This window comes from Chinchilla lanigera, unplaced genomic scaffold, assembly GCF_000276665.1.
Source record: "Chinchilla lanigera isolate Chin_1 unplaced genomic scaffold, ChiLan1.0 scaffold00095, whole genome shotgun sequence".
NCBI lineage: Eukaryota > Metazoa > Chordata > Mammalia > Rodentia > Chinchillidae > Chinchilla > Chinchilla lanigera.
In genome coordinates, this window is record NW_004955496.1 from 4,035,851 (window position 1) to 4,043,394 (window position 7,544).

A 7,544-nucleotide genomic window follows, 5' to 3' on the forward strand; every position below is an offset into this window, starting at 1 on the left:
TTGACAGGGTCGGCTTTGCTTTCCCCAGATTCCCTTCTCTCTTTCATCCCACAAGACATAAAAACCCATTATAAATATCGCATTCTACTTTTTTTTTTTTTTTGAGACCGGTTCTAACAATGTAGCCCAGGCCGGTTTCAAACACAAGCCAATCTTCCTGCCTTAGCCTCCCAGCACTCCCAGCACACAGGTGTGCACTGCCACACCCAGGTTAAAATCATCACATTCTAGGGCCTCAAAGTTGGCTGAAGAGAAGGTAGGATGGACACTCTTCAGGACCAAGCCCCAAAAGACTGCCCTAGCTCTCCAATAGGGACAAAAAGAAGTCTGCAGATTTGTCCAACGACCACCGGTGCCTTCCAACCACACTCTTCCACAGCACGACCCACCATGCCTTCAGGTGCTGCAGGATAGCACAGTCACAAGAAAGAAGCCAACTTGCTCACTCTGGGCTGACTTGCGAGCTTCTGGATTGGAGATGACACTGGTGCCTCAGTTTCCTGGGTAGAATACATGTTTCCTTTGAAGGAGCTGCTTCCTGCTCCCTGTTAGAGATGGAGGGAGAAGAGACTCTCTCTCCGCAGTTAGGGTGGCTCTGGGTCCTTCCCTGGGGAACTATAAACTCCCCTCCACCTATGAATTAGCTAGCGGTTTTATTGTGCCATCATTTTATGCTCAGTGTTGCAGACATCACCATCAGATGCTGAAAAACACCATTGAAAGTTGCAGAGGTGACAGAATTTGCCTAGACTGGCACCTCCCAGCAGCACTGCTGGCTACAAAGCAGAATTGCCTTCAAGGGAGTTTGGTTTCATTGCCGAAGTGATGTTGCATGGAGATTACTGAGCTTTTAGTACTACTTTGCTCACCATTTAAATTTAGCTCAAGACCACTGTGTGTTCAAAATGCAGTGCAGAGCTGAGTCTTTATTTCTAAGAGCAGTTGCAGACACTAATTTAGATTTATGGAGAAAGACAATGGCCTGTGGCCACCGATGTAGAGCAGCTGGGAGCCTGGGTATTGAGATGGCCCCTGCCTGCCTTGCAGCTGGGATGGGGTTTCCTTTTCCTCCTTCAATTCTTGGATTTTTGTTTCTGCCAGAAAGTTTGGAAAACTAAAACACAGGTCAGCTCTTCCCACAAGGGAAGGGAGTCCTGAAATTCAGAATCAGTCTTTGCTTCTGAAGCTAGGTGTGGAGTGGTTTCTGGAAGCTGGTGGCAACTGTCCCTTCATCCTGGCCCGGAGGACTCACAGACTGGACTCGGGCAGACAAGAAGAGTGGCAGATGCAGACACAGGTTTTGATTGCAAGACGTCACAGAGGCTCTGTGCATAGTGGACACGCAACTCGTCAAGCCTAGCTCCCTCCTTCCGGTATTGTGCTTAGATTTTCTTCTTCTGTCTCTCTCTACCCCTCTTTCTCTCCCTCAGCAGCACTGAGTAAATATGCTCAGGTTCACATACCACAGCCCACATACCGAGGGCAATGGGTATTATGTGGTCAAAACAGTTGGTGTTGAAGTGATCCAGGCATGATGGTGCATGTCTGTAATCTCAGCACTCAGGAGGCTGAGGCAGGAGGACTATGAGACTTCAACAAGGTCAGTCTGGGATACAGAGTGAGACCCTGTCTCAAAAACAAGCAAACAAAAAACCAGTCAATCAACCTAATAAAACCTGAAGTGAATTTTTTTTTTTTTTCTTTTTGAGACAGGATCTCTCTATGCAGTTCAGGCTGGCCTTGAGCTCACTTTGTAGCCCAGGCTGGCTCCGAACTCACATTGATCCTCCTGCCTCAGCCTCCTGAGTGCTGGGGTTACAGGTGTGTGCCACCACGCCTGGTGAAGTGAAATGATCGAACTGTTCACAATTCTGGTTTTCCTGGAGACTACAAATACGCTTGTGTTAGAATTAACTGTCGGAGTGAGGATTTCAGACGCTCTGCCCTGGAACACAGAGTGATGCCACCATTGCAGCAGTGGGCTCCTTACAAAGGGGTGCACTTGGCCCTCTTTTCTCTGTCCCTTTTCTTGTCCTTCCACCATCTCCCATGGACGACATGGCAGGAAGCTCCTGCCAGGTGCATATCTGTCGACCTTACGCTTCAGCTCAGATCTTGAACCAGCATATTTCTGTGACTTAGTCTGCCCATCTCAAGAGTGTTTGAATAACACCCTCCAGGGTGGGAATAGCAGGGCCAGCACTCCCAGTGCAGAGCCAGGGCGTGTGTGCACTGTCATTTCCTGGGGCTCCGTGATCACAGCTTCACTGTGCTGAGGCCAGGTCTTCCTCACTTTCTGTTGTTGTAGACTTTTCTTCTCCCTCCTCTGCTCAAGCATAGGTTCCTGGTTGATGCAGCAACGCAGGACAACATGTCACCCTCCCTTGTCAGTGTCTGGTGTAAGGCCAGCAGGGCATCCTGCTTTAAATGTCCTGACCCAGGGGATTTGCTGAGCTCCATGGTGCAAGTACTCCAACCATGGCAGCATCTGAGCGCTCAGTGCCAGTGCTTGGTGAGGAGTCGGGAGGAGATGGGCCCACTGGGCACTGCTGACTGGTCCAAGCCAGTCCTAGCACAGTGCTGGAGGGATGCTGAGTACTTGGAACACAGTCTGGGCCACTCATATGTAATGTTACCTCTCATTATGGCCATTGGGATGACTAGTGTGCTTTCTCTCTCTTCCTCTTCCTTATGTGTGTTTGTTTGTATGCATGCAGCCATTGATTTACTGGAAAACTAGAAGAAAAAAAGAGTTTCAATTGTAGCATTTGCCAATTCCCATGAAAATACCCCTGTACTAGGTGATTTCAAGCCACCAGTGGTTTCACACTTGTTTTGCAAAATTCCTGAATATGAAAACAACCTGCCATGGAAGCTGGTAGAAAACTTCTGCAGTACAAATACTGTAAGACTCGGTTCCCAGGAATGTCTCTGTTGTCCCCAGGACTTGGTTTGTTCATCAACATGGGAAAGCTGGTTGTGGTTTCTAGATTCTGCAGGAGTGAAGTTCTTTCCTGCTGAGTAATAACCTCTGAATGTTTTCTGTATCTGCCTCTCAGTGCTTTTCTTCTGTACTTGATTAACATCACTTTCCAATTTCCAAAAATATTTCAGAACAAAATCTTGTATGACAAAACTCATCTGAAATTTCCTAGAAAGCCTTATGAATTTAGGCTGGTACTTAGGTCTTACATTAAGACCTACAAATGTAGAATTTGACTCATTTTTCTGGCTTCTTTTCTTTGAGTGCTGGGACAGACCCAGGACCTGTGCATGCCAAGCACAGACTCCGCTGTGAGCTGCAGTCCGAGCTCTACTTCAGCTCTTTAATTCTTAAGCCATGTAACTTTGAGACAAAGCCCAAGTCATGGATGACACAGTCCTCAGGCCAAGGATGAGAAATACTGCACAGGATGTCTGTGAAAGATGTGAAAGGCTGATAGCCACTGTGCACGCGTAAGTGGAAGGCATGTTCTTGCTATCACTATGGCACTAATTCCATATCTGCCCTTGCTGGAAGCCATGGTGAGATGGAGAGTTGGGGTTTTGAGTGTCAGAAAATTGGATGAAGGAAGAGATCCTAAGGTTAGGGCAGTTCAGAGAGAAATGGGGACTAGCGAACTAGAGGTCTGGATAGACAAACAGGCATGGAGGAGATACATAGGCAGAGAAAATGGGTGCTAAAGTGACAAGCAGGGGGAGAGAATCAGGAGTATTCCCTGTCCACCATATGCCAGACCCCATGCTTGATACTAGATCTGTAAGAAATAGAGGCTCTGGGGTCAAGTGAGGGTAGAAAGAAGACGTATATGTCCAGAGTCTCCTTTCAAAAGCAAGGGCTTGGGAAGAGTGCAAGTTAAACTTTGTTGGGTAGGTTGAAGCACATACGCAGAAGGCTGCCTTTGTAACACTCAAGTACAGAAGCGTCACTGTGCAAATGTTAGCAGGTGAGTGGCAAAAATTCAGTGGTATTTTGCAGTGATCAGTTTAGTTGAAGCATGTGGAATAGATTAAGACTGAGAATGGAAGAGATAAGAGAATGTTAAAATAATTTAGGAACAAAGACAGCCTGAATTAAAATAGGTAGTATTTGGTCCCTGATTATACAAGGAGTCAGAATCAAAGGTTTAGCACAAGAGTTGTGTTATGGCTTGTGTCTAGATGTCCCCCCAAATCCTCATGCAGTCATAGGTGGGGATTTTTCAGAGGTGGCTGAATACAGAGTGTGTAACTGATTCATGGTGCAATGCTAGAATTGAGATACAAGGGTTAAGGGTGGGTGATTACTACTTACTCTACTGATTGGTTTGGCACTGCTCTAATCTCAGTAGACTGTACACAACATGAGGGACAGAAAGAGGCTTGTCTTCTCTCTTGCTCACTTTGCTAACTTTTGCCCACAATGAACTATTTCTCCTCTGCAGTGCCTGTCTGCCATGCCACCCTGCCTTGGAGCCAGGTGATTATAGACCGAAATCTTTACAAACTGTGAGCCAAATAAACTTTTCCTCCTTTAGCTTTGGTTGCCATGTATTTTGTCTCACTGAGAGGGAAGTGACTAAGACAGGTTGGCAAACCCTTCTGCAAAGGGACAGAGAGTATTTAAAACTTATCAGGCCAGGCCCTGTTAGTTGCAGATGTCCTGTTTTGCTCCCCAGTGAATGTAGCTGCTGGTATGGCAATGTGAACAGTAGGGCTACACTCCGCAGAAGTGACCGCATGCATCTACCTGCAGCAGCAGTTGTCGGGTGCCTATTGCCAAGATCAGAGAAAATGAGACACTCCTTTCTCAAGAGGAGAAAACGCAATATTTTGATTTTCCCATTTGGAAGCACTAAGGGGGAAATTCCAGGGGAAACATCCTGAAGCCTCTGGGAAGTTCACATTGGATTTTGGCTGAGCGAACTTGCATAGATTCAGATTTGGGTGTCATCACAGTTTACATAGAACACAGGTGCAGCTTTAGAGTCAAACCGGTGACACAGAAGCCAGCAGTGAGCTGAGGCAGGCAGTTGGTTACAGCAGTGATAAGGGAGCTCAGAAGACCAAGAAGGCAATGCAGCAGGGAAGGACTGTGCAGGTTGTGCAGGAGCTCGGTGTTGCTCTTAGAGCTCCAGCGCCTGGGACAGGAATGGTCTTCAGAGGGCCAGAGCTCTTTCCCATCCCCTTTGCAATGGAATATTCCTCTTCTTTTCTTCCAGAGGCAAAGCTTGAAGGCTTGGTCCACTTCATCTTCCCACTGAAGGAGGGCTGGCCTTGTGACTTGTGCTGGTCCATAGAACATGTGACTGTGACACTCTGGCCACTCTAGGTAAGAGGCCCATAGCTCCTGGCTGGCCCTCATGAAAACTCCAAGCCACCATGCTGAAAAGAAGCTGCATCTAGGCTGCTGGAAGACTGGAGTCCCGTGGCACGCACCCGCCCAGCCCCCAGGGCCAGTTGCCACTTGAATGAAGCCATCTTAAACATCCACCTCCAATGGGGACAGAAGAGCTGGCTCCCCAGTGGAGAAAGGGAAGGAGAGAAACACCCGACTTTCTCCATCCTTATCTCTAGCCTTGCTTTGGCACCTTCAGCTAGGGTCTCCACGTGGCCAAACCTAATGGAGCCAGCAGGTAGCAGTCCCAGGGAAGCGCAGCCGGAAGGAGAAGACCAGGACACAGCCGGTCACATGGAGCACAGCGCCCTCACAGGTGAGAGGGAGTGGGAAGTGGAGGAAAGAGGAGCTGAGACCTCGGGTGACCACCGGGAGGATACGCATGGAGAAGCAGAGTGAATGCAACTGGAGGTTGGAGTGGTCACCATGCAGTGAAACAGGGAGAATTCTGGTGAAGAAGGGGAGGTCTGACTAAGGATGTGAAATCATGCACAGACTGCGAAGATGGTGCCGGACAAACAAGACCATTTGACTGGGTAAGATGCAGTATTCAGTGACCCGAGAGTGGCCCGCAAAGATAGAGGAATGTTTCCTTCCCAGACTGTGGAATTCTGAATATCCTCAGCAGCATGTGGAAATGTTGCAGGGGATTTCCCCATGAAAAATAGCAATAGGATCTGTTTTGATTTCTAGTGTGCCTAAACTATTCTGTATTTTTAGATGTCACATCGCTACAATTTTTTTACCAAGGCAATCCATCCCCATTAAAAGAACCTAGAGATCCATAAAAATGTTTAATTTCTGTTTTTAAAATGTTTACATTAAATGGTGATACAATCAGTTTTTCCTCTTATAGCTTCCACTTTGAGTCTTTATATGGCATAGCTGTGCACACCAGTTATTTGATAAAGATGATGACATTCATGATATAGTCACTCAGTTGAATATCTCTCTACCCCTGGTGTTGATTTTGACTGTGATAGCACAAGATTTTTTTTTTTTTATTCCTAAGCATCTTTGAAGTTTAATTTACATCCATGGAGGACCTTTGATAAAGAGAGAAAACAAAATGAACACTATAATTTAATACAAGTTAAGGGTGTAAAAACAACATTTCTGCTCATTGGCATCAGATTGCCCTCTAGTATTTTTTGAAGATCTGTTAATACATTGTGATTTTAACACAGCACACAACATCTTAATTAAAAATAACCTCTACCTATTTGGTGACATCTTTAGAGAAATACTGCCTCAAATATTTTGTGTATCTTATTAAAAATGTAAATACTGCATAGTTCCACTTAAAAGGATCTTGAAAAGTCCACTCTAAACTTGATGATAGGATGGAGGTTAGTGGTTTGGGGACCAGGGGTGGGTGGGGATGAAGCACAGAGGTTCCAGGCTGATGAGACTGTGATGTCTCCATGGGGGACAGGTGACACTGGTAAATAAAGTGAGCTCTACGCTTAAGATGCATAAGTTACACTGAATGCAACTGCATGCACGCGATCACAACACAGATGACAAATGTATCCATTTCATTTAAAAACTCAGCTTATTTTAAAAAAAATATTCAATTCAACAACTTCAAATATGTGGTCCCAAATGCAGATTTCTGTCAAGAAGCCCCAGGCCCACAGGGAGGCCGTCAGGTTTCTAGGCACTGAGGCCTTGGAGGTGTCACCTGGGTCCCGCAGGGAGCATCCCTGCCTTTGTCCCTAGGTGCCAGTGCCCTCCTGCCCACTTGGTGACCGTGTCTCCTTGGCCCCTAAACCAGCTCTTGTGAAATGTGTTGTCATTGCATTTTATTTGTTGCCAAGCAAACTTTGCGTGTTCTTATTTTTCATGCTGGTCTGATTTACCTGGCTTCTGGGGTGTGAGGGTTGAGACTTGTCACTTCTTCAGGAGTGTCAGCCATGCTGTCCTGGGGGCTCCTGTCCCTCAGGCTTCTCCTCCTGACACAGTGGCTGGCGAGGTGCAGGTTAGACTCCATCCTCGCTCTATCCTCGCTCTATTCCCTGCACCCTTTAACCTCTTATTCCTGCTCCCCCTTATCTCCTGCGCCCCCTTTCCCACAAACTCTGGAATTCCCTCTGTGGTTATTTTAACCTGTGGTGGCTTCTCCTTCTAGTTTCAGGAATTATTATTTTTCCTTCAGGTCCTATTT

General features: G+C 46.6%; 1 long non-coding RNA gene across 1 annotated transcript in view; it reads right to left on the minus strand.

The window, feature by feature from the left end:
• Nucleotides 1-5,065: 5,065 nt before the first annotated feature.
• Nucleotides 5,066-7,544, minus strand: part of LOC102010918 — an 18,881-nt gene continuing 16,402 nt past the window's right edge. Inside the window, exon 3 of the long non-coding RNA XR_264175.2 lies at nt 5,066-6,423. This is a non-coding gene — a long non-coding RNA (uncharacterized LOC102010918). The remainder of the gene's footprint in view (nt 6,424-7,544) is intronic.